This window comes from Eutrema salsugineum, unplaced genomic scaffold, assembly GCF_000478725.1.
Source record: "Eutrema salsugineum unplaced genomic scaffold, Eutsalg1_0 scaffold_9, whole genome shotgun sequence".
Taxonomy (NCBI): Eukaryota; Viridiplantae; Streptophyta; class Magnoliopsida; order Brassicales; family Brassicaceae; genus Eutrema; species Eutrema salsugineum.
This window is the reverse complement of record NW_006256342.1, coordinates 7193867-7220594: the sequence shown is the minus strand read 5'-3', so window position 1 is coordinate 7220594 and position 26728 is coordinate 7193867. Positions and strand designations below refer to the sequence as shown.

The window sequence follows — 26728 nt, the reverse complement described above, 5'->3', positions numbered from 1 at the left end:
ATGACAGATACATGTATTTATGTATTGGTAATAAGAAATACAATGTAACAAAATCTATTCAAATTTAATTGTTTTTGGAAAATATCATTTTGTTCTTACAATTTAAATTATTGCTTAATCTTTATATATGTTAATATCGAAATAGGTCTGGTCTTGAAGTGAAGGGAATAAAATTATTACTTTGACCTTTAGACTTTTAAATAACTTTGTGAACCCAATTATCTAATTAAGTTCTGGTTAAAATAGTGGTATAATGTGTTAATTTTTGAGTTTGTGTCTGGTTATTTGCTACAAAAATTTCATGTGTTACATGTATCGATAAGAAATGTGTTTGGCTTGACGCATTCCAAATTAGAATATCTATGTCCTTTTAGGTTTTTCTACACATTCAATATCGTATTATATAAATGTTCCTTTTATAGTGTTCAATAAGAGTATTCAATCCCAAACACCTTTAGCTACACCAAAACTCTCCTATGAAAATCAGAAAAGTGGTAACTTGATACACATTAAAATAAGCAAATGCATAAGCTATGATTTAGAAGTTTTTGATTTAAAATCCGATTTATTTCATTCAACGGGTTACTTATCCTATTATATCTTAGATAATATTTTTGGGATTATGATATGACTTTCTTATAGATATGTTTTTAACCCTAGAGATTTGTCAAGCTATTTCTTGAGAATTGAAAAAAGGACATAAAACAGAAGTTCCCTTATACATCATAGATTTGATTTATTTTTCAATTTTGATTTTTTCTGTTGTTGTAAGATTTTTAAACTAAACGATCAAATTTGAGACTAATTCATTATAATTGTTTAGTATCCATAGATAGATAGATCACTAACATATTTGATAAGTCGCTGTTCTTGTTTAAGTAGCCAATCTAGACATATGATAATTATAGATATGCACATACACAAACTGCAGATACTTTATACATGTGTAAAAAAAAAAACATTATCAATTTTATTGGTGATTATACATGAATATATATATTGGCCATTCTTACAATCTTCATGGTTTTAGTGAGTCAATATAGATCAATGCTTTAATGCAACTCAAACACAATAAGAGAACAGTTCTGATCTAGCAGGCCTGACTAGTTTTTGTGTTGAATCATTGCAAGAGACCATTATGTAATTATAATATAGACTCAGTAACTACATATTTGATGAATGAGACTTTATTCAGTAACCACATATTTTATGAATAAGACTTTATTTAAGAAACTTTGGGGTTCTTTAAAGGAATGATAAATTAGCTAGCATGTTTGGTTACAAAAATAAAATAAAAAGCTAGCATGTTATATTCTCTAAAAGTAAATCGATCTGTACATTTGTATATATTGATCTATAAAACTGTATATATTATTCATCTTCAACATGTTATTTTATTATAAATATAGACTTCTGTAAAAGAAATATAATCAGTTACATAGACACCATGATATTTCATAATATATGATGTTAAAAGAAACATATGGATACAGTTTGCTAATGTTTTTTTTATTAATTATTAATAAGCATACCTGATAACACCAGATTTTGACCATTTTTATGGACCGTTTTAATATCTTATGCAGGTGTTTTAACTCTGTTTTCAATGGTTTTTAAGTGATTTCTATGTTTTAGAGTTTTAAAAGACTTTTCAGGAAACTTGGACTAAAGATGTGCAATTTGGAACAAATGAGCAATTTTGGATAACTACAGACTGTCAGAAGTATGGTACTCGATGAAGACCTTCTAACCGTCTGATCATCCCCAAACTTTGAGACTTCATATAGGAGACAATCAGCGTTCTAATGCAATTGGTTTGGAGACAATCCAACGGTTAGATCTTCAGATATTCCTGATGCACTAAAGACAGAAAATGCAGTCTCGAAGGAGAGCATAGGCCGCGACCGCGGCCAGACCATGATTCCCCGCGGTCAGGACCACCGTGACCGCGGCCAGATAACGTTGATTTCTGGTTTGTTAGATTAGGGTTTATCTTTAGATTTCTTCGTCTAAATCTGCGTTTCGTTTATGTGGCTTGGATCGATCATCTAGCTACTGCGATTAGGTTGATTTACTCACCGAAAGTGTTGTTGAATCGATTAACCCTATTTAGATGAACAAATTCTCTTAGACGGCGTTAGTCGATCTAAAGCGTTTTGTGAGATTACCAAACTAATTTGTCTAGAAACTTAGAGAACTGAATGGGAGTTTAGTAAATCTGAGTGAATTGATTTGTGATTAATACTACGTGAGTAGGTTAGTCTGGGTTTGATTTCAAGAACACATCTATAGAAAACTCTATGTTTAATCCTCTTGTTAGGTAGTCTATGATTCCCGGCGAATTCCCTAACGCCCAATACCTTCTCGTATTAATTTGATCTTATTGTTTACTTGTTTTTAAGTTTATTATTTGCTATTTTCGTCACTGTTCACAACCCCCAAACAAACACCCATATTTTCATCTTAGCTCAGTTCTCATCTCAAGTAAACTCGTACTGCAGTTACTTGGTCTTTAGTGGATCGACCCCTAAGTACTACAACGTACATCTGTGTGCTTGCAGAAAACTAGGGTTAAAACCTGAGCACATCAAGTTTTTGGCGCTGTTGTCGGGGACCTTTAACGTTGCCTACGAGTTTCAGGTCAGAATCGACTCTAAGGTACGTTCTCTTGTTCATTTTTAAAAAAAAGAAAAAAAAAGAAAAAAAAAGAGAATATATTTATTATTTTATATAATATATATATACATATATATAAATTAATATTAAAAAAAGGAAAAAAAAATATATATATATATATATATATAAATCTATATATATATATAACTAACATAAAAGAAATTAAAAAATTATAATATATATATAAACTAAAAAAAAAACGAAAACGAAAAAAAACAAAATATATATATATATATAATATAAATATATAAATTAATTAATTAATTATAAAAAAAAAAAAAAAACACACACACACACACAAATTATAGATGGGCGATAACAATAGATACTTGCAAGGTTTAGATAGGCTTAGAGATAACCACCAAGTCCAGCAAAACGTTGATGAGCACGTTAGGTTCCAAAACGCTCCTCGTTTAACTCTAAGAGATTATAACACTCCGTATGCTTTCTATGAGAATCGTTCTCCCATTAGTCTACAACCCATCAACGTAGACTATGAGATTAGCCCGAAACTCATAAAATTGGTCAAGCAGAACCGGTTCCATGGCGATGCATCGGAGAATCCTATGGACCATCTCGAGATTTTGAAGAAATCTGCAGTACCAAGCAATCCATCGGAGTTCCTGCAGATTACATAAAGTGCAAGTTGTTTCCATTTTCTCTTTGTGATAAGCCGCGTACTTGGTTCAAGCCTTTGTCTCCTGGTTCACTCGAATCATGGGACGAATGCAAGGCTGCCTTCCTTAACCATTTCTACACAACCTCTAGATCAAACTTCTTTAGAGACAATATGTATAGATTCCAACAAAAAGGAGGCGAACCTTTTCATGAAGCTTGGGACCGTTATAAAGGCTACATCAGAGAATGTCCTCACCACGGTTTTACAGAGACATGCATTGAATACCTTCTACGAAGGTCTTGAATGGACATCTAAGGCGCCTCTAAATGTAGCAAGCGATGGAAACTTCATGACAAGGAATGTGGAAGAAGCTTGCATCTTGATTAATAATCTTGCTGCAAGCAGCAGAAACAATTGTCCTGATCAAGGAAGAACATCACGTTCTACTTCCCATGATCATAAGGAGATTGAAGAACTTAAAGCCATGGTGAAATTGTTTCTCCAAAATCAGCAGCGTTATGTTAATGTCTGCGAAGCAGTTAATGCAGCTGAGATTAATCATCAACTTGGAGCACAAGATCACACCCATATGAATCTCCAATCTGCTCTAAAATCATCTCCAACCTCTCAAGAAAACAAGCTCGAGCTTATGGTGCAACCACTTCTTATGAAGCTGCAAAGATTAACAGACGATGTGGATATAAGAGTGGACTGCCTATACACTGACCTTAATGGTAAATTTGAAGCTCTTTCCACTCACGTTGATAGAATGGACGTGCAGCTATCACAAACAATAGATGGTTCAAAAAGCACCGAAGCTATGGAGAGACAAATCGCTGAGGTACATGAAGAAATCGCCCAAGACATCCGCAACCTTGAGCTTAAGTTAGACAACATGAATGATCTTGGGTACAAGTTAGACATCATGAATGATCACCTCAACAAGAACAATGAGGAGTCATTTCAGAAGTTCACTAACCTCTCAACTCATGTCAAGATGCTTGAGAAACAAATCGGACAAATTGGAGAAAGTGTGAAGAGACAAGATGGTCACCTTCCGGGAAAAACCATAGACAATCCAATGTGGCGTTGCAATGTCATAAACACTGATGGTGAGAGAGAAGTCACGCCTATTCCTAGTAATCAGGACACTGAAGTTGAATCTCCAGTATGTCCTGAAGAGTATGATGCAATAGGCAAAGTTCCACACCAAAGGAAGTTTCATAAGATAAATGATTCGGTGAAGTTTATCTTCCCCTGCATAATTGAAGGTATGGAATTTCCTGACTCTCTATGTGACACAGGAGCAAATGTGAATGTGATGTCTAAAGCAATTGCAACCGAGCTGGGGATGCGTGACATCATACCTCCTCACGGTTCTGTTAAGTTTGGAGACAATTCAAGCACGATTCTGTATGGTTTCGTAACGGATTTGATGGTGCAAATAGGAGGGTGTCTTGTTCCTGTTGATTTACACATTCTTGAGATGGAAAATGACTCTCCCAGGGCGTTAATATTTGGAAGTTCATTCCTTGCAACAGTGGGGGCAGTTGTTGATTATCCCAACCGAAGAGTTTGTTTTTCTAAAGTCAAAAAGAGAATCTTCTATCCTGCAGTCTGTAGTGGTGGAAGCTTTTACTGTATAACCATCTATAAGGAAGAGAAGTTGATTCTAGACCCTGGAGATAAAAAGGGCAGGTGCCAACACGTTTCTATACAAGCCCCTTTAGTCGAGCCTAAGGGAGTTGTCGAGTCGAGAAAATCAAAGCACAAAGCAAGGAAGTCTAAGCGCAAATCAAAGAAATATAAGGGCAAAACTACCTCACCTGGTGCAAGCTCGACATCGACCTCTCAAGATCCTATTGGAGACGTGGAGAAAGATGGTAATGCTAAAGTGGTCACCCCAGAGACACGTCCAGCCCGCCTCCAAAAGCAAAACCTTCCGAGCTTCCTTGGTTTATGCATATCGCGAATTACCTAGCAGCAGAGCTCGAACCACCACGATTCTTCGGCTACAACAAAAAGAAGTTCTTGCGTGATATAAGAAGGTACTTTTGGGATGAACCATATCTTTATAAGCAGTGTGCAGATAACTTGTTTCGCAGGTGCATCTCCGAAGAAGAAGTTCCAGAAATCCTTTTTCATTGTCACGGATCTAACTATGCTGAACACTTTGCTACTGATAAGACTGTAGCGAAGGTTTTACAAGCTGGTTATTGGTGGCCTACCATGTTCAAGGACGCCCATAAATTCCTATCTAAGTGTGATGCTTGCCAAAGACAAGGGAACATCAGCAAGCGACATGAGATGCCACAAAACTTCATTCAAGAAGTCGAAGTTTTTGATGTTTGGGGAATCGACTTTATGGGTCCTTTTCCTTCGTCTTTTGGAAACAAGTACATCCTTGTTGCTGTTGACTACGTGTCTAAGTGGCTAGAAGCCATAGCCAGCCCCACAAATGACGTAAAAGTAGTAATGAAGATGTTCAAGTCGATCATATTTCCAAGATTTGGTGTTCCGCGAATCTTGATAAGTGATGGTGGTTCTCACTTCATCAACAAAGTCTTTGAGAATCTGTTGAAGAAAAACGGAGTGAAACATAAGGTAGCTACACCTTATCACCCACAGACGAGTGGCCAAGTGGAGGTATCAAACAGAGAACTTAAAAGAATATTGGAAAAGACAATAGGACCGACAAGACAAGATTGGTCAGCAAAGCTCGATGATGCTCGTTGGGCACATAGAACTGCGTTCAAAACCCCATTGGGCACTACATCTTTTCAACTTGTTTATGGTAAGGCTTTTCATCTTCCATGGGAGTTAGAGCTCAGGGCAGAATGGGCAATAAGAAAGCTGAACTATGATATCCAGACGGCAAATGAGTTAGGCGAGATTCGCCATAACGCCTATGAGAATTCTAAGATCTATAAGAAGAAGACGAAGGAGTTTTATGACAGGAAAATAGTTCATAAGACGTTCTCACCTAATGACCAGGTTCTACTTTATAACTCACGTCTAAAATTGTTTCCCGGAAAGCTTAAATCTCGACGGTCTGGACCTTTCAAAATCAAAGAGGTTTTACCCTATGGTGCTGTGGTTTTATGGAACCGCCAAGGAGGTGATTTCACTGTCAATGGACAACGTCTTAAGCCATATCTTGCAGACATTCAAGAAGAAAAGGAAGATCCGATCTCCTTAGCAGATGCGCCTAATGCCTAAAAGACGACCAAGTCAAGCTAATGACTTAAAACAAGCGCTGAGGCAACCCACTCAGTATTTTACTTATTTCCGTTTGATCTTTATTTTCTATTTTGTTGCTTTGTTTTTGTTTCATTTAATTTCAGTTTTTTTTACAAAGAAGAACGAATAAAAAACGAGAAGAAATCTTAAACTGAAAACGACCATCACTCCGGCCGACGGTGCCATCCTTCCAACCGCGACTCATTCTTCTGGAAAGGTAAGTAAATCTAAACACTTCAAATTTCTATTTCCTTATCCATCTTTTCTTAGATTTTATCACACTGAGGACAGTGTGAAATAAGTCTGGGGGAGGATGTTCATCCGTTACTAACGAAATTTGATTTGTTTTGAGTTTGTTTTGGACAAAAAAAATTATTCAAAAAGTTTTCAAAATTTTTTCAAAACGTTTTCAAACCAGGAACATAAATAAACAATACTATGATGATTTAGACCAGTGTGCTTCTACGCTATTTCCTCGTTTTTTGCTCTTTCTATGATTTAGGCCTAGATTAGGCGGTGCCAGAGTACTTACACTACGAAGTCCCACCAGAGGATTTCTATTCATGGAGATTCTTTCTGACATGATATACTAGCTCATTTTATTTGGACTTAATCTTGACTTAAATTTCTCATTAAAGCATTAGATCAGGGAAACGAATCATACATTCAGGACTCCTTTACCTTTTTACCACTCTTTGTTGATCCTGAATGGCTAGTTCACCTTTAGCTAGTTCCCCACCGTAACCCAGCCTCTTTCAAACCATATGCACTCTTGTTTTTCACTGTCCTACATGCAGATATGTGCAAAAACGTCAGAGAGAAAGAGGATCAACGCGGTTTTCAGTCACTAAAGAGAGAAACTCGCGATTTCATTGGAATGATTCAACAAAAGGATAAAACTCAGTTTGCCTTGGAAAAACTTCAAAAATTTGGTACAATTTCGTCCCTTAGACTCTCTCTCTATAAAAGGTTGTTTCCCCTTTCACAAAAAAATAATAAAAAAAATAATATATTCGAAAAAAAAGAGAAAGAAAAAAGAGGAAAAAAGAATAAGGGAAAGAAAATTTAAAACCTTAGAGAGTCTAGGAGGATCGAGTTTTATACTTGAGGCAAGCTTGAATCTGATTATTTGTAGTTTTGGAGATTATCTTTCTGATTCCCGGAAAAGATCTAAGTCTGGGGGAGTAGCTGTTTACAACAATGGAGGAAGATTATGCCACAGCATTTGGCAAAGGAGAAGTGACTGAAAATCTGCGGTCATCAACAAGTCTTTCTCTCTCTTGCGGTTTTGCATAATATCTTGCATCCTCCAGTTCTTCGGGTAACCCGAAACACTTAAACTCCACCACTTAAATAGTCCTTAACTACCAAACGCCATCTACCCTGAATGATGTTTTTCATGAGAATTCACTGTGCACTTAATGAATGTAAAGAGCTAGTTTACTGGAAGTTAGATCTAAGTGTGTAGATTTTCGCATAACGGATCAACGGACTAGTTATGTTTGTATTTTGGTGAGAATTTTCTAGACTAGATCCAGATAGATGTTTTACAATAGGTTATGGTTTAGAAGGCCGGTCACTGAGATATAGTTTAGTTCCTGCGGGTTTTTAAGGATTCTTTTCCTGGCTTGATCTATGTTTTGTTTGAGGACAAACAAAAGTTTAAGTCTGGGGAGTTGATAACACCGGATTTTGACCATTTTTATGGGCCGTTTTAATATCTTATGCAGGTGTTTTAACTCTGTTTTCAATAGTTTTTAAGTGATTTCTATGTTTTAGAGTTTTAAAATATTTTTCAGGAAGCTTGAACTAAAGATGTGCAGTTTGGAACAAATGAGCAATTTTGGATAAATGCAGACCGTCAGAAGTATGGTACTCGATGAAGACCTTCTCACCGTCTGATCATCCCCAAAATTTGAGACAACATATAGGAGACAATCAGCGTTGTAATGCAATTGGTTTGGAGACAATTCAACGGCTAGATCTTCAGATATTCCTGATGCACTAAAGACAGAAAATGCAGTCTCGAAGGAGAGCATAGGCCGCGACCGCGGCCAGACCATGATTCCCCGCGGTCAGGACCACCGCGACCGCGGCCAGATAACGTTGACGTCCGAAAGTGACCTAATTCAAGCCCAAGTCCAGCCCACTACTTATTCTTTAAACCCTAGACGTTTCCAACAAATTAGAAGGCTATATATACTCGTTTTAGGTCATTCTAATGACCAAGTCGTGGAGAGAGAGCAGAGAAGAGAGCCGCACACCTCGGAGTTGCCGTCTTCGGGATAAGAAGGGGTCGCCGAAGGATCCATCATCGATCTCCATCTTCATCCTCGTTCTTCGTTCTTTACCTTTCTCTTATTTAATTTCCAGCATATATACTACAATACTTCTGTGATGTTTTCATACACCATGATTGAGTAATTCCCTTGTTGGGTTTCAAGGGATTTTTCAAAGGGATTCACGGATTGATTTCTGGTTTGTTAGATTAGGGTTTATCTTTAGAGTTCTTTGTCTAAATCTGCGTTTCGTTTATGTGGCTTGGATCGATCATCTAGCTACTGCGATTAGGTTGATTTACTCACCGAAAGTGTTGTTGAATCGATTAACACTATTTAGATGAACAAATCCTCTTAGACGGCATGAGTCGATCTAAAGCGTTTTGTGAGATTACCAAACTAATTTGTCTAGAAACTTAGAGAACTGAATGGGAGTTTAGTAAATCTGAGTGAATTGATTTGTGATTAATACTACGTGAGTAGGTTAGTCTGGGTTTGATTTCAGGAACACATCTATAGAAAACTCTATGTTTAATCCTCTTGTTAGCTAGTTTATGATTCCCGGCGAATTCCCTAACGCCCAACACCTTCTCGTATTGATTTGATCTTATTGTTTACTTGTTTTTAAGTTTATTATTTGTTATTTTCGTCACTGTTCACAACCCCCAAACAAACACCCATATTTTCATCTTATCTCAGTTCTCATCTCAAGTAAACTCGTACTGCAGTTACTTGGTCTTCAGTGGATCGAACCATAAAAACTACAACGTACATCTGTGCGCTTGCAGAAAACTAGGGTTAAAACATGAGCACATCAATACCCAACACAAACAGTTACATATATCTATCTATAATTTGTACATATTGATATATTTTCATGAAAAACTAATTGCTTGCTTTTTGCGCCGCTAGAGAGTTGAGAAAAACTATGAATCTGATTTACTTCATCCATCTAGAGAACTATAATACAGATATGAAATAAAATAAAAAATCATAAAAATATACTATTTCCTGAACCAGAAGATAAACAATCTCTTCTTACATCCAAAAATAAAGATATTAGCAGAGAATAAAATCGATGAACAATAAAAAAAAATATCCAAAAAAATATATAATTCTCGATTTTTTTACAAGACATCTTTTTTTGCTTAGCGAACATTATTTCAACATATTTTATATAGTTTTTTTCACGTTGGAATATAATTAAGCAAAAACCAAAGAACAAAAGGTCTCGTAAATAAAAAAAAAAAGGAAAAAGTAACCATATAAATAAAGCATCAGACTCCAATAATTCCAACATGCTTCCACTTCCGAGTTTCTCAATCTTAAATATCTTGTGGCACATCCTTCTCGATATAATCTCTCATGAAGCCATGCTGGTCCACTCGTAGCCAAATATGATTAGAGTTTTCATCACAAAGAAGATACAGTTAAACACAGAAACTAAGAGCTAAATATTTGCTGTAAAGGAGATATTTAAAATAGAGTAAACCTTAATTTACATTTCTTATAGATTAATATATATATATATGTATATATAATATACAAAAATCCATATATATATGATAAATTGCATACATTTAAATAGTTATCACCTGCCTTAAAGACATTCAAAATATTTTTGGCTAACTGATAAATTAGACATTTGATTAGAAAATTTATTTTGAAATTGATGTAAAACTTACTACCGAATTTGGTAATATATTAGGTAGTCACCATTACCCTAGATTTTAACTACAATATCTCAGGTAAACGGAAACTAAAAGAAACTAAAGTGTATTTTGCACTTTAGAATAATTTTTTTATTTTACTTATCAGACTATGAACGTCTATTCTCAAAACGCTAACGAAAATCATATATTTATTAAATAAAAATGAGACATATCACAAATCCATAAAATGGAAAATCATAATCATTAAGATAATTTAAAAAAACCACAACAATATTAAAAACAGCTAAAAAAATATATATTGCAAAAGCACTTGAGAATAATTTTATTTTTTTGCATATTAGAATGTGAACGTCCATTCTTGAAACCCTAATAGAACCATATATTATTGGTAGGATTAGGACTGGTAACATGGATGACACTGCTTGAGCTGACTGTGGTCAGAGCAGTATAGGAATCATTGGAGATTTGCTGTTGTTGCTGTTGGTGGTAGTGGTAGTGGTAGTGGTGCTGGTGCTGGTGGTGGTGGAAGGGGTTGTGGAGGTTGGGGTTGTGGCGGTTATCCATATGCTCATATGCATCACTCATTTAGTCAGGATGGTTCATCATCTCCATAAAAAGTTGTTGCTGGCTCCGATTATGAATTTGATTTAGGTTCATATTTCGAGTTTGCTCATAGAATCCAACATGTGGAGTGACAGGATGAAGAAATTGTTGCTGTTGCTGAATAGAGTTAAAAAAAGTTGCGGCAACAGCGGATGAGGAGGAAGAATAAACCTCATGAATTGTAAGGGCTGGAGCGGCTGGAGCAGTAGTAGCCGAAGCAACTGCCAAAGATCCAATGCCTTCAAAAGAATGAGCCATAGCCGCAGTGACAGCAGTATTAGAAGATTCACCCATCTCCATACTAGAACTCCCCAAAATCTCGATCTTGCGATTAATATCTCTTGATATTGGTCAATCACATAACCTAAGTCATTGAGATCCAAAATATTGAGATGAAACCTCCACAGGCTTCCATCCCAACATTGGAACATGACTTCAATCATCTCTTGCTCCCTGTTAGCCTTCCCCAGCCTCCTCAGATTCTCAGACAATTTGGCGATCCTCTGTCTGAGAAAGGTCTCTTGGTCCACCATTTTTTTGTGTTGGCCCATCTCCGACAATGTCCGGAAATCCAAAACTACCTTTTGCACACCAGAAATCGATGGCCAAACATCTGGATTAGACATATAGGGTCTGTAGATGATGGCACAGGCAGTGACACCACAGAGAGTCGAGATTTCCTTCACTTTCTTCAAAATGCCTTTCTTTGTTTTTTTCAAAAGGTTGCTTTCCTAGACGAGTTATTTTCAATGAAAGCAAGCTTCACCTTCTTCCTCGTCATGATGGGCTTTTTTAAAAAAAAAGGTTTCTCTTTTTTTTTGTATGTTTATTTGTTTTGTGTTAGTTGTGAAATAAAATCATGGATGAGTTGTGTTATATAGTAATGGAGGGGTAGAAAGATTTGTCTCTTTTATTATAGATATTATTATTTTATATATTGAGAGTAAAATAAAAATAAAATAATACTCCCTCTGTTTTTTATTAGTTGTCGTTTTAGAGAATTTTGTTTGTTTTAAATTAGTTGTCGTTTTCAGTTTTCAATGTAACATTTATTAGTTTTTTATTTTTTATAATTATTTTTATTATGCAATTTGTTTTATTGTTGGTTGAATTGTATTTAAATAGATAATTAATGATGTTTTTATATTGAAAATCTAATACAATTAATGTTTTCTTAATCTATGTGCATAATCTTAAAACGACAACTAAATAAATACGGAGGGAGTAATTATAACTAATACAGTTATGAATCTATTTAATTATTTTTTCTATCTTAGTCACTTATATAAACAAGATGACATAAGTAAAAATTGTACATTAATGTTAAAAAAAATATTTATAGATATCTGAGATAATATCTAAGATTTGGATTAGGAAATGGGTCAAAGTTTCTTTTTAATATATTTCTGGAATTAGTTTTCTTTATTGGGAACTTTGAATGTGATTTATTTTGACTTGTAAAGTGACCACAAACTAAAGCATTATAAATATTATTCTCCTAAGTTCATAGTTAAAAATCGAGAAAAAATCTTAAAATACCCGAAGTCTTAAACATTTGCCAGAAAAATACCTGATCTATTTTGACTTCCCAAAAAATATCCAACGTATTTTGGAGTGTCGTTTTAATTCCCATACATTCAAAAACTGCTATTTTTACTCCCCATTTTTACCTCTGTTTATCAGCTAAACGGAAATTCTTGAACACTGTTAAAAATTTAATACCACGTGTGTTAATTGTATGTGAAAAGACCTCTATTACCCATTCAAAATTGATTCAACCGATATTTAGTGTTTCCCAAATTGAAGAACTCTAATTCTATTTTTCTTTCTTCACTTTTATTCTCTTCTCTATGTGGTGTGTTCGCAATTTAGCTTCTTTCACTCATCGTAACACTTCTCATCCACTCTGTCGATTTCATCACACTCTTAAGTTATGTTTTTCACAAATCGAAGATGCTCCAAGTCATAAAATCTGGATCGACTGTAATCTAATGTTTTGAATTTATATATTATATCTAGGTTAGAAATATAAAATAGCCATTTTGAAAAGTGATTTTATCATAAATTAATATTATAGGAGTCTAAAGATATAAAAATATTTGATATTTTTTAAATAATAAAAATGTAGTTTAGGGAATGGAAGTTGAAAATAGCTTAAAATAGAAAATCATGAGAGAATATTTTGTGTCTAGCTTGTGCTGTAGTTGTCAGATTATAAGATCAAACTTGGTAATAAATCTTGTTTTTTTAGATCAAAAATAAATTAATTTTATTAATCAAAAATTAATTGTTTTACCTTATATAATTTTGAAAAAAGAATTATTTATACATTTATCAAATCTATTGCATAGTTATATTATTTTTAATTTATTATTAATAAACTAATGTTTCGATACAAAATTTTTTTATCTTTTTAATCTTATTAAAAAATTTTAAATTTTATAATTTTACAAAAAAATAGTAGAAACATATTACTAGATCAATATCTACAACATTTTCTCTTTTAATAATATTGAAAAATTAGTATGAAAAACATTATTTTGTGAAAGATATACTGACATATCTGGAATTATGAACATTCTATTATTTTAGGTTGATCATTCATTTGGTCAATTGATTGATAGATACATGTATTTATGTATTGTTCATAGAAATACAATGTAACCAAATCTATTCAAATCTATTTTTTTCTTTCGAAAATAGCATTTTGTTTTTACACTCAGTGAAAGATATGCTTGCATATCTCTTTTAGTAGCAATATATACTGGTATATCTCTTTTAGTAACAATTATATATGAATAGATTTTGTTACATTTTATTTGTTATTAGCAATACATAAATACATCTATCTATCATTTAATTGACTAAATAAAGAAAACTACCTAAAATAATATAATGTTCATAATTTCAGATATGGCAGTATATCTTTCACTGAATATTTTTTTCCTACATGAATGATAGATACATGTATTTATGTATTGTTAATAAGAAATACAATGTAATAAAATCTATTCAAATATAATTGTTTTTGGAAAATAGCATTTTGTTTTTATAATTCAAAATATTGCTTAAATCTTTGTATATGTTTATATCGAAATAGGCCCGGTTATGAAGTGAAGGAAATAAAATTATTACTTTGACCCTTAGACTTCTAAATAACTTTGTGAAACCAATTATCTAATTAAGTTCTGGTTAAAATGGTGGTATAGTGTGTTAATTTTTAAGTTTGTGTCTGGTTATTTGCTACAAAATATTAATGTGTTACCTGTATCGATAAGAAATGCGTTTTGTTTGGCGCATTTTAAATTAGAATATCTACGTCCATTTAGGAACTAGTGTTTAATAAAAGTATTTTCCTTTTAATATCGAATTATATAAATTTTCCTTTTATAGTGTTTAATAAGAGTATTCAATCCCTAACAAACTACATGTATAACTTGATACACATTAAAATAAGCAAATGCATAAGCTATGCTTTAGAAGTTTTTTTTTTTAAATTTAATTTATTTCATTCAACGGGTTATTTATACTATGATATCTTAGATAATATTTTAGGAGTTTTGATACTACTTTCTTATAGAAATGTTTTTAACCCTAAAGATTTAGCATGGTATTTTTGAGAACTGAAGAAAGGACATAAAACAGAAGTTCCCTTATACATCATAGATTTAATGTATTTATCAATTTTGATTTTGTTTCTGTTGTAAGATTTTCAAACTAAACGATTAAACTTGCTACTAATTCATTATAATTTTTTAGTATCCATAGATAGATAGATCACAAACATATTTGATATATCATTGTTCTTGTTTAAATAGCCAATCTATCTACATATGATAATTATGGATTTGCACATATACAAACTGAAGATACTTTATATATTTGTCAAAAAAACATTATCAATTTTATTGGTTATATATATATATATATCTAAAATTCTGAACTGACCATTCTCACAATCTGCATGGTTTTAGTGAGTCAATACAGATCAATGCTTTAGTGCAACTCATACATGATAAGAGTACAGTTCTGATCTAGCAGGTCTAACTAGTTTTAGTGTTGAATAACCATTATGTAATTATAATATAGATTCTGTAACCACATATTTTATGAATGAGACTTTATTCACTAACCACATATTTTATGAATAAGACTTTATTTAGGAGAATTTGGGGTTCTTTAAAAGCATAGATAAATTAGCTAGCATGTTTGGTTACAAAAATAAAATAAAAAGCTAGCATGTTATATTCTTTAAAAGTATATCGATCTATATACTTGTATATATTGATCTATATTCCAGAAATAAATAAATTAATTTGATTAATCAAAAATTAATTGTTTTACTAAAGGTCTATATAATTTTGAAAAAAAAGAACTTATACATTTATCAAATCTATTGCATAGTTAAATTATTTTTTAATTTATTATTAATAAACTATTGTTTCGATACAAAATTTTCTTATATTTTAATTTTATTAAAAATATTTTAAAATTTTAAATTTTATTAATTTTACAAAAAAAATAGTAGAAACATATTATTAGATCAATATCTGCAACATTTTTTCTTTTAATAATATTGAAAAATTAGTATGAAAAAAAAATCATTTTGTGGAAGATATATTTGCAGATATAGAATTATGAACATTCTGTTATTTTAGGTTGATTATTCATTTGATCAATTGATTGATTGATACATGTATTATGTATTACTCGTAGAAATACAGTGTAACAAAATCTATTCAAATATATTTGTTTCTGAAAAGTAGCATTTTGTTTTTTCACTCAGTGAAAAATATACTGACATATCTCTTTTAGTAGCAATATATACTGGTATATCTCTTTTTAGTAACAGATTTTGTTACATTGTATTTCTTATTAGCGATACATAAATGCATGTATCTATAAATTAATTGACTAAACTACCTAAAATAATATAATGTTCGTAATCCACAAGGCTCCGGGAGGGCAGAGATTCTATATCTCGAATAAAGCAAAGCGCCAAATTATCAGTGGCTTCTCGAGCAAGGATAGCTTCTGGACCAAACGCTTCTTCTATGTCATAGTGAACAAGGCGTCGGTAGGCGATGACTACGTCTGATGTGTCGTGTGGTGAGGGTGTCAAGTTTACCCTAAATGAAATCAATAGCCGCAAGTGCACATCTGATCGATTGTAGTAGTTAGGGATCGAATTCACAGGGAAGGAGGATTTTTCCTGCAAAAGCCTTCGAAAGAAATATAAAGTAAGGAAGTCTAGAACCAGACGATTTTTGTAAGGGTTTTGGTGGTGTTTTTAAAACGTAAAAACTAATCTTAATGAGAAAATATTAGAACTAAAAAGACCTAATAACTAAACTTAATGAAATCGACTAAAAACAAGAAAAACGGCTAAACCTAATTGCTTAAATAAAAATTGATTAAGAGAATGAAAATGATGAACTAAAGCTTGAAATAAAATCTGTGAAAATCAATAGAAAAGAGGCGCTGGGTTTCAGGGAAATTTTCTCTGGGGTATGAACGATTCCAAACATTGCTAAAGAGTAAATTTAATAAGATCCTAGCTAAAACTTTTCGAACTCGAGTCACGGACGTATGAATACGCCACTGTTGTGATCATAGACAACTATCTCTCTCAACCCTGACCAGTATGTTTCCACTCTGGCCCTGGAAGAGAAAATATGCAATATGTTTAAGACTCGTCAGCATTCACAAATCGCCCATAGGTAGGTTTCCACTCCTATGTTTGTTTTGCTCTCCCAAACTAGATCTTACACCGGATGAACACTTTCGTGTCACCAAGCATCTGAATCAGATTGTAGTTCATGACGCTACTCCCATGCATTAAAAGTAAATTCAGAAGAAAAAGTTCTAGGATTCGGCTTCAATAGCTCATGGAATCCTCAACGAACACATGTATCCCCATCGAAAATCCCTTTGACCCGACAATAAAAGTACTTAGACATGATTAACGAAATCAAAAACATAGTATTAAGATGAAAAGCAATAATCGAAATTGTAGAAGAAAGAAGAAGGGTTCAAGAGATAGATCTCTCTCTCCCTTAACCTAAAAACAAAAGCTTAAAGTTGTATCTTTTCTAAAGTATTTCGTCTCTCTCTAAAAACGACCTAAATGATAAGTATTTATAGTCTCCAATACTCCATGGTGTCTAGGGTTTCGGAATTGAGGCTGAAAAAATTATTTGGGCTTCAGAAATGGGCCTTCTAACTCGGAGGTGGCTGGCCGCGGTCGGAAGGGACGTGGCCGCGGGGAATGGATGTTTGGCTGGGCCGGGTAGCTTCTGACCGCGGTGAAATGGCTGTTGGCCGCGGGTGGAAATGCTTGCCGGCTGGTTTACAAGACATTTTGCTCTTCGCGTAACTTTTGACTGAACCGTTGGATTGCCAAGCTGTAAAGTGTGCTAGAAAGCTGATAGTTCCATCTTTGAGATCTCCATATTTCAGGCTGATCAGAAGGTGAGAAGGCCTTCAATCGGGGGTGAACTTCTGACGGTTTGACTCTGAGCTGAAAATCTGGTTTTCTATATATTTTGTTAAGTTTTTCCTTAAGTTTCCTCAAAAGAGTATTGGAACTACAAATACTAGAAAAACATAATAAAAGTACTTGAAAGCAATAAAAAACATAGAAAAATTATTTCAAAACGATCCATAAAAGTGGTCAAAATATGGTGTTATCAACTCCCCCAGACCTAAACCTTTGTTTGTCCCCAAACAAAGCAAAAGTCTAAACTGGTTAAGTTAAAACAAAAATAGGAAATGCACAAATCTCATAGACATGAACTCCTAAACTAGGACCATAGATCGTGCATCAATCCACAACTTAGTCTAGAAAATTCTCACCAAGATACAAAAGATACTAGTCCACTTTTTCTGTCATGCAAAACTTAAATAATCTAAATCTCGATTTCAGTCAACTAGCTCTCTGCATTCATTAAGTGCAATAGTGAATTCTGATCAAAGACATCATCCAGTTCTGGGTGGGGTGATTCTTGTAGTAGGTAAAGCCTTTTTGGTAACCTTGTTGTCCACCTACAAAGTTTACCTCAGCTGTGATGTTTTCCCCTTGAAATGTGTTGAAACACATGATTCACATCTCTAACCAAGTTGACTGACTTATGAGAAGCTAGGAGAAGCTAGGAGAAGTTTATCTAGCTTCTTATTGAGAGACCAGATGTCTTTTCTTGTCCTTTCCTCTTCAGCACACAGAGCACCTCTTGAATTCCTGTCAAAGTCTGATCCATAAAGCTCATCACTCTGAGCTACATTCTCCACAAGGGTCATGGCATCATTGACTTCCTTGGTCATGAAATTACCATTTGAAGCAGTGTCCAAGAGGAGTCCGACCTTTGGTAAAGCACCTCTGTAGAAGGTACTTAACAGCTGAGAATCTGAGAATCCATGGTGAGGGCATTGCATGGTATACCCTCTAAATCTTTCCCAAGCCTCACAAAAGAATTCATGGTTCTTCTGAATGAAACTTGAGATTTCATTTCTTAACCTTGCTGTTCTTGATGAAGAGAAAAACTTGGTTAGAAATGCTCTTTTGCATTGCTCCCATGTTGTGACTGGTCATTTAGGTCGAGACTTTTCCCATTGATGAGCTTTGTCTCATAGAGAAAAAGGAAATAGCCTCAACTTGAAACTGTCCTCACTCACTCCATTCATCTTAGTTTGATCACAAACTCTATCAAAGTTGTCAATGTGATCTAATGGGTCTTCTAATGCCAAGCCATGGAACTTGTTTGATTGCACCATGTTGATCAAGCCAGATTTGATCTCAAAATCGTTTTCAGGTGTAGGAGCTTGAATCCCATGTCTCTGACCCTGAGTATTGGCCTCATCACCAACTCCCACAACTGTTCTTGGACGTAGTGGTGGTGCCTGTTGCTGAGCCTGGTGGTTTCCATTACCACCATAAGCCTGTTGCCCTTGATCCATACCCATCCTCTTAATGTGCTCAGCTCTTTTTCTTTGTCTCCTTGCTTGACTTCTTGTGTTCATACACCTGAAAAAAAAGACAGCACTTGAAAGGTAATCAGTAAAACAAAATAAAATGACTTGATCTCACGAAGATCCAAAGTCTTAATACTATAATGAATCTCCAATTGGCAATGGCGCCAAATTGATAGTAGGTTTTTTAGCCTACTAAGGTCAATTAACCTCTTGTGTTGTAGCACTTGAGGGTCAATCCAAATGGAGATTATCTAGGCACTAAGACTATGAGGATCTATCTTAATCCAAGTCTAATTAAACAGGTTTTGGTAACAAAGTGATCTAAAAGCATAAAACAAACAAGAAACAAGCAATATTTTGGAACTAAACAGGCAAGATAAACAAGAAAAGACTCAAATTCAAAATAAAGAGAAAGCTAAACCTCTAGATGTGATCATTGATCACGGTGCTTTAAATGTGAATTCATGATGCTAAGTAAACAATGCAACACTTGGAATTCTTTAGTCTAGACTTCCAAATCAGATAAATTCATTCTCATGACAAAAATCCCTTTGTTAATTACCAAATCAAGACTAATTCCCATTAGATGAATAAGCAATCAACAAGCATAAGGTTCCAAGTCTAAAATGACCAGACAGCCTCTTTGTGTATCAAAATAAGAGCTAAGAAAGACTGAATCTTATACAGAAAGATAAAGCAAGCATCACATGCTCTTAAATTCCAATTAACTTAGAACTCTAATCTAGATTAATCCTCTCATGAAGGCATTAATCTCTACACTAATCCACTTTCAAACCAAATTCCCATTTGTGAAATCTGAATCAATGGGCATTAAGAAACAGTTCTAATATGTCATTTATGCATTTAACTATCATTCTCATGATGAATGATATATTCATAAATTGCATCATTTAATGTACATATTTAAGTCCAAATTATGTCTCATTTGCATACATTTTAGGTCTTTAGGCATTGTTTTAGGACTTAGGAGATGCATTAGGTCCCAATGAGTCTTTGCATGTTTTGAGTGTTTATCAGGTGTATTCGGAGCTATTTGGAGCTGAAAAGATGAATCCAGGAAGTGGAATGGTGATCAAAGCTTGAAAAATGGTGAAATTGGGTCTTTGGAGGTTATCAGCCATTCTCGCGCACCAGGAAGGTTTTTCTCGGCCAAAACGCGTACCGCGAGTGGATTTTTACCGGCCAAAACGCGTACCGGCTAAAGGATTTCTCGGCCAAAATCTCTGGGTGCAAACACGTCTCCGAGATCGCTTGTCGGGGAACCTTCCGGTCCGATTCAGTTGTCGGGTGCTTCATCAACGTTGGAGAGGATTGGATCACGGTTCCAGAGCAAGTGAAATCATGGAATTCGGACGCGTGAGCAGAAAGTTAAGCTCATTGGAAGAAACTCCTGTCTTGCTGCCGTTTTGGACCGAGCCGATGAGCTCCGAAGAATGCGAAGGACGGTGCACTTCCAGGCCGATTTAGTTTCCGGGGCCTTCTTGAAAATCAGAGACATTTGAGTCTTCTTTCCAGAACGTCCGAGATCATTCAATTCTGAGCTATGAGCAGGAAGATACGGTCTCCGGAATGGACATGTCTAGACGCCTCTCTCTGATCGTGTAAATGCACTGGAAATATGAGCCCTCCAGGAAGCCTTCCACTTCCCAAGCACCGCAGCTTCCTTCACCAAAGTTGGAGATGTATGAGTCGTCTGTCCTCTGCAACCAGAATCACTCAATTCGGACAAGTATCTTAGAAGTTACACTCTCCGGAATGCGAAGTGGTCCCAGCAGCTCTGAATGCTGCGAGAAAGCCTTGCGACTTGGTTAACTCGCAGGCCTGAAGACGAATGCCTGGAAATTGATGCTGCGAGTTGAGAAGTGCGGGTAAGCTATCAATGGATGAGGTCTGAGGCTCCCGAGCAAGAAAATTGCTAAGTCCACAATACTGCGACTTGGGCATGCTACCTGGGAGACACTGGAACCAAGCCGCATGATCACTCGCAATCTACTCCGACTTGAGCCTGCGACCTGAGTGTAAATGAGACCAACCCGCACGGTTTGTACATTCCCCAGAAACCGCCTTGGTCCTGCGAGTTGAAGAAGAAGAAGATTAAGCCGCAGCAAGACTCGCAAAACACTCCTACTTGGGCGTGCGGCTAAGACAAAGCGATTTAAGTCTCACAAGACCAGTTCTTCATCTACTGCGACTTGGGCATGCTACCTGGGAGACACTGGACCAACCCGCAGTATTTCCACTTTACCCACTAAAGCCGGGTCAGGACCCGATTTGTTCCGGGCTGACCCGGTTCGTTTTTAGAGAGATATAAATATTTTTTAGGGTTTTTTTCAAGAACTAAACTTTGTTTTCTGTTGTTTCTCTTTCCCCTTTTGTTAAAAAAACGAGTTTTTAAGAGATATCTCAAGGATTGAATCAATCTAAGTCTGTTTCTTATCATCTCATCTTCTTATCTTTGCTTCTAATCATGATTAACATCACCTCTTGCAAAGGAAATGGTGTGTTCATCATGATTAGTGAGTAGTCTTCTTTTTAAACTTCTAGGTGTGTAGATTAGGGTGCTTAGATGTTTGATTTGTGATGTTTAGGGTTTAGATTCTCATTTCATTTCCTTAGTTAGCTGCTCCTAATGCCAGATTTCCTTGGGAAAGTGAAATCTGGGTTCATAGGCATTTCATGCACCAAAAGTGTTTGATGAAATGCCTGAAAGAGCTAACTTAAGGGTTTATGTTTTAAATGCCATGGGAATGTTTGTTTGAAGCATAAATGACATATTAGAACTGTCTCTTAATGCTCATTAGTTCATATTTCACAAATGGGAATTTGGTTTAAAAGTGGATTAGTGTAGAGATTAATACCTTCATGAGAGGATTAGTCTAGATTAGAGTTCTAAGTTAAAATGTTTGAGATCATGTGATTGCTTGTTATGTCTTTCTGTATAAGATTCAGTCTTCTTGGTTGAGAGATTGTTTGGTCACTTATTAGGCTTGATGCATTATGCTTGTTGATTGCTTGATTATATCTAATGGTTTTTAGACTTGATTAGGTGATTAGCAAAGGGATTATTGTCATGGGAATGAATTAATCTGATTAAGAATCCTAGACTAAAGAGTAGCAAGTGTTGCATTATGTTCTTAGCATCATGAATCAATATCTAAAGCACCCTAATCAATGATCACATCTAGAGGTTTATCTTTCATCATTTGCTTTATCATCATTTTGTTTGCTTGCTTGTTTAGTAGTTCATTAATCATTTCTTGTTTGTTTCTTGTTTATGCTTTCTTGTTGCTGGTTTCACCAAACTCATATTTTATTCAGCTTGACTTAAGAACTTGTCTTATAAACTAGTGCCTAACTACCACACATATGGATTGACACCCCTTATACTACTTTGACAAGGGGATTGATAACCCATCTAAGACCTAAAAACCCTACTTATCAATTGGCGCCGTTGCCATATTGTGTGGGGATTGTTAGCATTAGTTTCTGATATAGTTTTTGAGATCAAGTTTCATTTGTTTTACTGATCACCTTTCAAGTTCTGGCTTTGTTTTCAAGTTGATGATCACAAGAAGCCAAGCAAGAAGACAAAGAGAAATAGCTGTTCACTTGGAAAGGTTAGGAATGGATCAGCAAGTTGGGAATGAGCATCAGGCTCAAGAAGCTGATCAAGGTCAAAGAGCTGGTAATGGGATTGGAATTCAAGTTCAACAGGCTCAGGTCCATCAGGGACACGCTCAGGGTAACCAGAACCAAGACCGACCTCAGGTTAATCCACCACAGCCCCACCCAAACCCACCCATACGTCATCAGCCCCAACCAGTCTTTGTTGGTGAGAATGACCGAGCTTATGCACACCAGTATGGAGCAGGAATCAGGCCACCTCCGGTCCAAAACAACAACTTTGAGGTGAAGGCCTCTTTGATCAATATGGTTCAGAATCAGAAGTTCCATGGCTTACCTATGGAGGATCCCTTGGAGCATCTGGATCAGTTTGACAGAGTTTGTGATCTCACTAAGATCAATGGGATATCTGAAGACAGCTTCAAACTGAGATTGTTCCCATTCAGCCTTGGAGATAAGGCACATCAGTGGGAAAAGAACCTCCCAAGAGGATCCATCCACACATGGGAGCAATGCAAGATGGCCTTTCTATCCAAGTTCTTCTCAAGCTCAAGGACTGCAAAGCTAAAGAACCAGATTTCCAGCTTCACTCAACATTCTAATGAGACCTTTGGAGAAGCTTTGGACAGGTTTAAAAGCTACACAAGTAAGTGTCCACATCATGGATTTTCAGAAGCCTCCCTCCTTAGCACTTTGTATGGAGGAGCTGTTCCTAAGATCATGATTCAGTTGGACACAGCATCAAATGGAAATTTCTTGGCAAAAGAAATCAATGCAGCTATGGAACTTGTTGAGAACTTAGCCATGAGCCAAGACACTTATGGGGAAGATTATGATAGAAGCTATAGAGGAGAAGATTCTGGTAGACACCAAGGGCTGGAAGAGAAGTTTAAAGTGTTGAATATAAAGCTTGACAAAGCCCTAGCTGCCACTCAAAAGCCTATACACTATGTGAGTGAGGAGAAGAGATGCTTCACAAATATCAATGAAGAGGGTATCACTCAAGAGGAGTTGCACTTCACTGGGAATCAAAACAAGTTCAATGGTTACAACAACTTCAACAACCACCAGAACTTGTCCTATAGGAGCAACAATGTGGCCAAGCCCCAAGACCAAATATACCCTCCTCAAAGCTTTGTTCAACAGAATCAGTACCAAGGTAACTCCCAAGGTCAACAGGGTTTTCAGCAACCAGCAGTTCAGAATCAAGGGAATAGCTTCACAAATCAAGTCAGCCTACAGCCAAAGGCTCCACCTCCTGGTTTTGGCCCACCAACTGTTCAACAAAGTCCTGATTTCAATGTTGTTCTCCAACAGCTCTTACTAGGACAACAAAAGATGGTATCTGGAGACACTAGGCGCTGAACTAAAGTCTATTAAAAAGAACAAGGGCATCTGCACTTCTGAACCACAAGTCTCTCTTCCCGGTAAAGCTCTTCAAAACTCAAAAGATTATTGCAATGCCATCTACTCCAATGAGGACCATTCAGCTGCTGTGCAAGAGATTGCAGACCTCCTTTATGGTAAAGTTTGTACTGAGAATGCACACACTCAAGTGGATGAGGACACCATTATAGATGATGTCATGGGCTTCTTACATGAACTCAATGAGGACATTGAGAGCAAAAGTGTGGGGGCAGCCGGTTCAGTTCTTTCTGTTCAGCAAGGGAATGATTCAGTGTCTATTGAAACAAAGGAGCTGCCAACTGGTCAAGCAAAGCTAACAGATTGTGCCTCCACCTCTGAATCAACTCAGATGAAGCCCACCTCCCTCCCAAAGCTAGGCAACCCAGGGAAGTTCACCATCTCTTGCACTCTTGGAAACTTTAGAGTTGAGAATGCTTTGTGTGATTCAGGCTCAAGTGTGAGTATAATGTCTAAAGATATGATGGAGAAGCTAAAGGTCAAGTCTATAACGTCCTACCCCTCTTCCATCACCTTTGGTGATTCCTACTCCAAGAAACCATATGGATTTTTAGAAGACTATCCACTTCAAGTTGGCGAATGTGTGATCCCCACTGATTTTGTCATCATGAAGATGAAGAAGACCAAAGAGCTCCCCCTATTTCTTGGAACTGCATTTCTCAACACCACTGGTGCAATGATTGACTTTGATACTCAAAGAGTGGTGCTTACAAAGGTGGATAAGGATGCCTTTTACCCTGTTCAACCACCTTTAGCTGAATTTTGTGGATCAGTTGTTCAAGAGATAGAACCCCCTAAGGTACTTGAGATGAAGTATGTAGGAAGTGCTGAGATTTTAGGTGGATCCCAATCTCTCTCAGCTGTGGAAATGGAAAAAGAACCTCACACCAACCCTGTTTACAAGGATGGGACTGAACAGCCATTGATCAGAGAAGAAGACATCTTGCTCTCATGGTCTCCTACACTTAGTGATCTAAGGATGATTAACACCAAAAGTGATGGCTCAGCATCAGAATACGAGAGTATTAAACCTGATCTTTCTTCTCAAGACTTTGATCTCACTCCTTGGGTTGATGATGATGGTTCTCTGAAGTATAAGCTGGATTGCAATGGGAAGCCAGGTCTGTTTGCTGAAGTGAGGGCATGCCTCACGAGGGCCATCTTTGATAAAGACCCAGATGGTATTCAAGAGCTGGTGGACAAAGGTCTCAAGGTGGGATCTCAAGGACAAGGGTCTAATGGTTCCCAAAGGCAGCAAACCAACTCAGCTTTCTTGCTCTGGACCATTGAAGTGCTGAAGAGCATCAGTGCTCAACCTCACCCCAGCTAAAAACAGGTTTTTCAAAGTCAAACTTAGTGACTTTAAACAAAGTGCTCTTGGGAGACACCCCAAGCTTATCCTTGAATATAATCTTTTTATTCTTTTCTCTCATTTCTTTTTATGTTTTAGGATCTTTTGATGGGTTTTGTGAGTTGGTCTCAGGTTCTAGGTGATTTTTGGAGGACATAGCTCAGTGATGAATGGAATGGAGCATGTGAAAGGGCTTAGAGAAGTGTCTAAGGTTTGAAAAGCTTGGAGGGCGCCTGAGTGCTACCTAGATGTGCGGCTTGGTGCAAGAAGAGCCCAGGTCGCAGCCCAACTCGCAATTTACTCCAGCCTGGGCGTGCTACCTGGTGTAAGAAGACCAAGCCGCACAAAACCATGAAGAGGCCCGAAGTGTTTAAGTCCCAAATACTGCAGCTTGAGAGTGCGGGTCAGAAGAGAGGAAGCTAGGCCGCACGTCCATTCGCAAATTACTCCGGGTTGGGCGTGCTGGCTGGGAGCAAGGAGACCAGGCCGCACCAAAAAGAAGAAAGGCCGAGGTATCTATGTCCCAAAGTCTGCGAGTTGGTCCAAGACAAGTCCATGCCGCACAAGGGAGTTCAGGTTATGCCAAATCCATCTCCAGTGGTGTCTGTCCTCATCTGGTGCAGATACTCACTCCCCTTTTGCACAAGAACCACACCAGGTATCACTCCAAACACTTGTAAATGAGCATTTAGCATTTTTCTTTATCTTTTGCATTTCATGTTTGATTTTTCCTCTTTCTCATGCTTTTATAACACAAAGGACTGTGTTATCTAAGTGTGGGGGAGGGGTTTTGTGTTTACTAATCATGTTTATTCTGCTCTTATTTTCCTTTTCACTTTGAGTCTCATTTTGCATTCATCTAAGTGCATATAAAAAGCAAAAAAAAAAAGAGGAAAAATCTGAAAAATTTTCACAAAAAAATGCTCATGTAGTTGCATTCACATTTTAGGTTGAGTCTAGTTTGCATTTTCATATAGGTTGTATCATATGCAAATGGGAGTAATGATAGGTTCTTTCCTTGAGAGTACATCACTTTGAGAATTTTGATTAAATATGCTTGTCAAATGACTTCTGTGCTTGCAAGGCTTGAAATGGTTTGAATCTGAGAAGCAAGTTTGAATTGAACTCAACTCTAATAAGTGAAAACCTTGAACTTGACTTGAAATTATCTTGTGATGCATTGTTTAAATAAGTTTTTGGATACCTATATACATATTTGAGCTAGAATCCTGTTTTTACACCCTCTTCC

At 36.0% G+C, this 26728-nt stretch overlaps 3 non-coding genes and 1 pseudogene across 3 annotated transcripts; 1 reads left to right on the top strand and 3 right to left on the bottom strand.

Annotated features, from left to right (window-relative positions):
- Positions 1–3447: 3447 nt before the first annotated feature.
- Positions 3448–3558, bottom strand: LOC112087141. The gene has a single exon (XR_002899913.1). It is a non-coding gene; the product is annotated as a small nucleolar RNA R71 (small nucleolar RNA).
- Positions 3559–11072: 7514 nt separating this feature from the next.
- On the bottom strand, positions 11073–11871 carry LOC18008387 (annotated as a pseudogene).
- A 6627-nt stretch (positions 11872–18498) lies between these two features.
- Positions 18499–18605, top strand: LOC112087181. Its single transcript, XR_002899944.1, has one exon. It is a non-coding gene; the product is annotated as a small nucleolar RNA R71 (small nucleolar RNA).
- Positions 18606–23264: 4659 nt separating this feature from the next.
- Positions 23265–23371, bottom strand: LOC112087149. Its single transcript, XR_002899917.1, has one exon. It is a non-coding gene; the product is annotated as a small nucleolar RNA R71 (small nucleolar RNA).
- Between the last annotated feature and the right edge of the window lie 3357 nt (positions 23372–26728).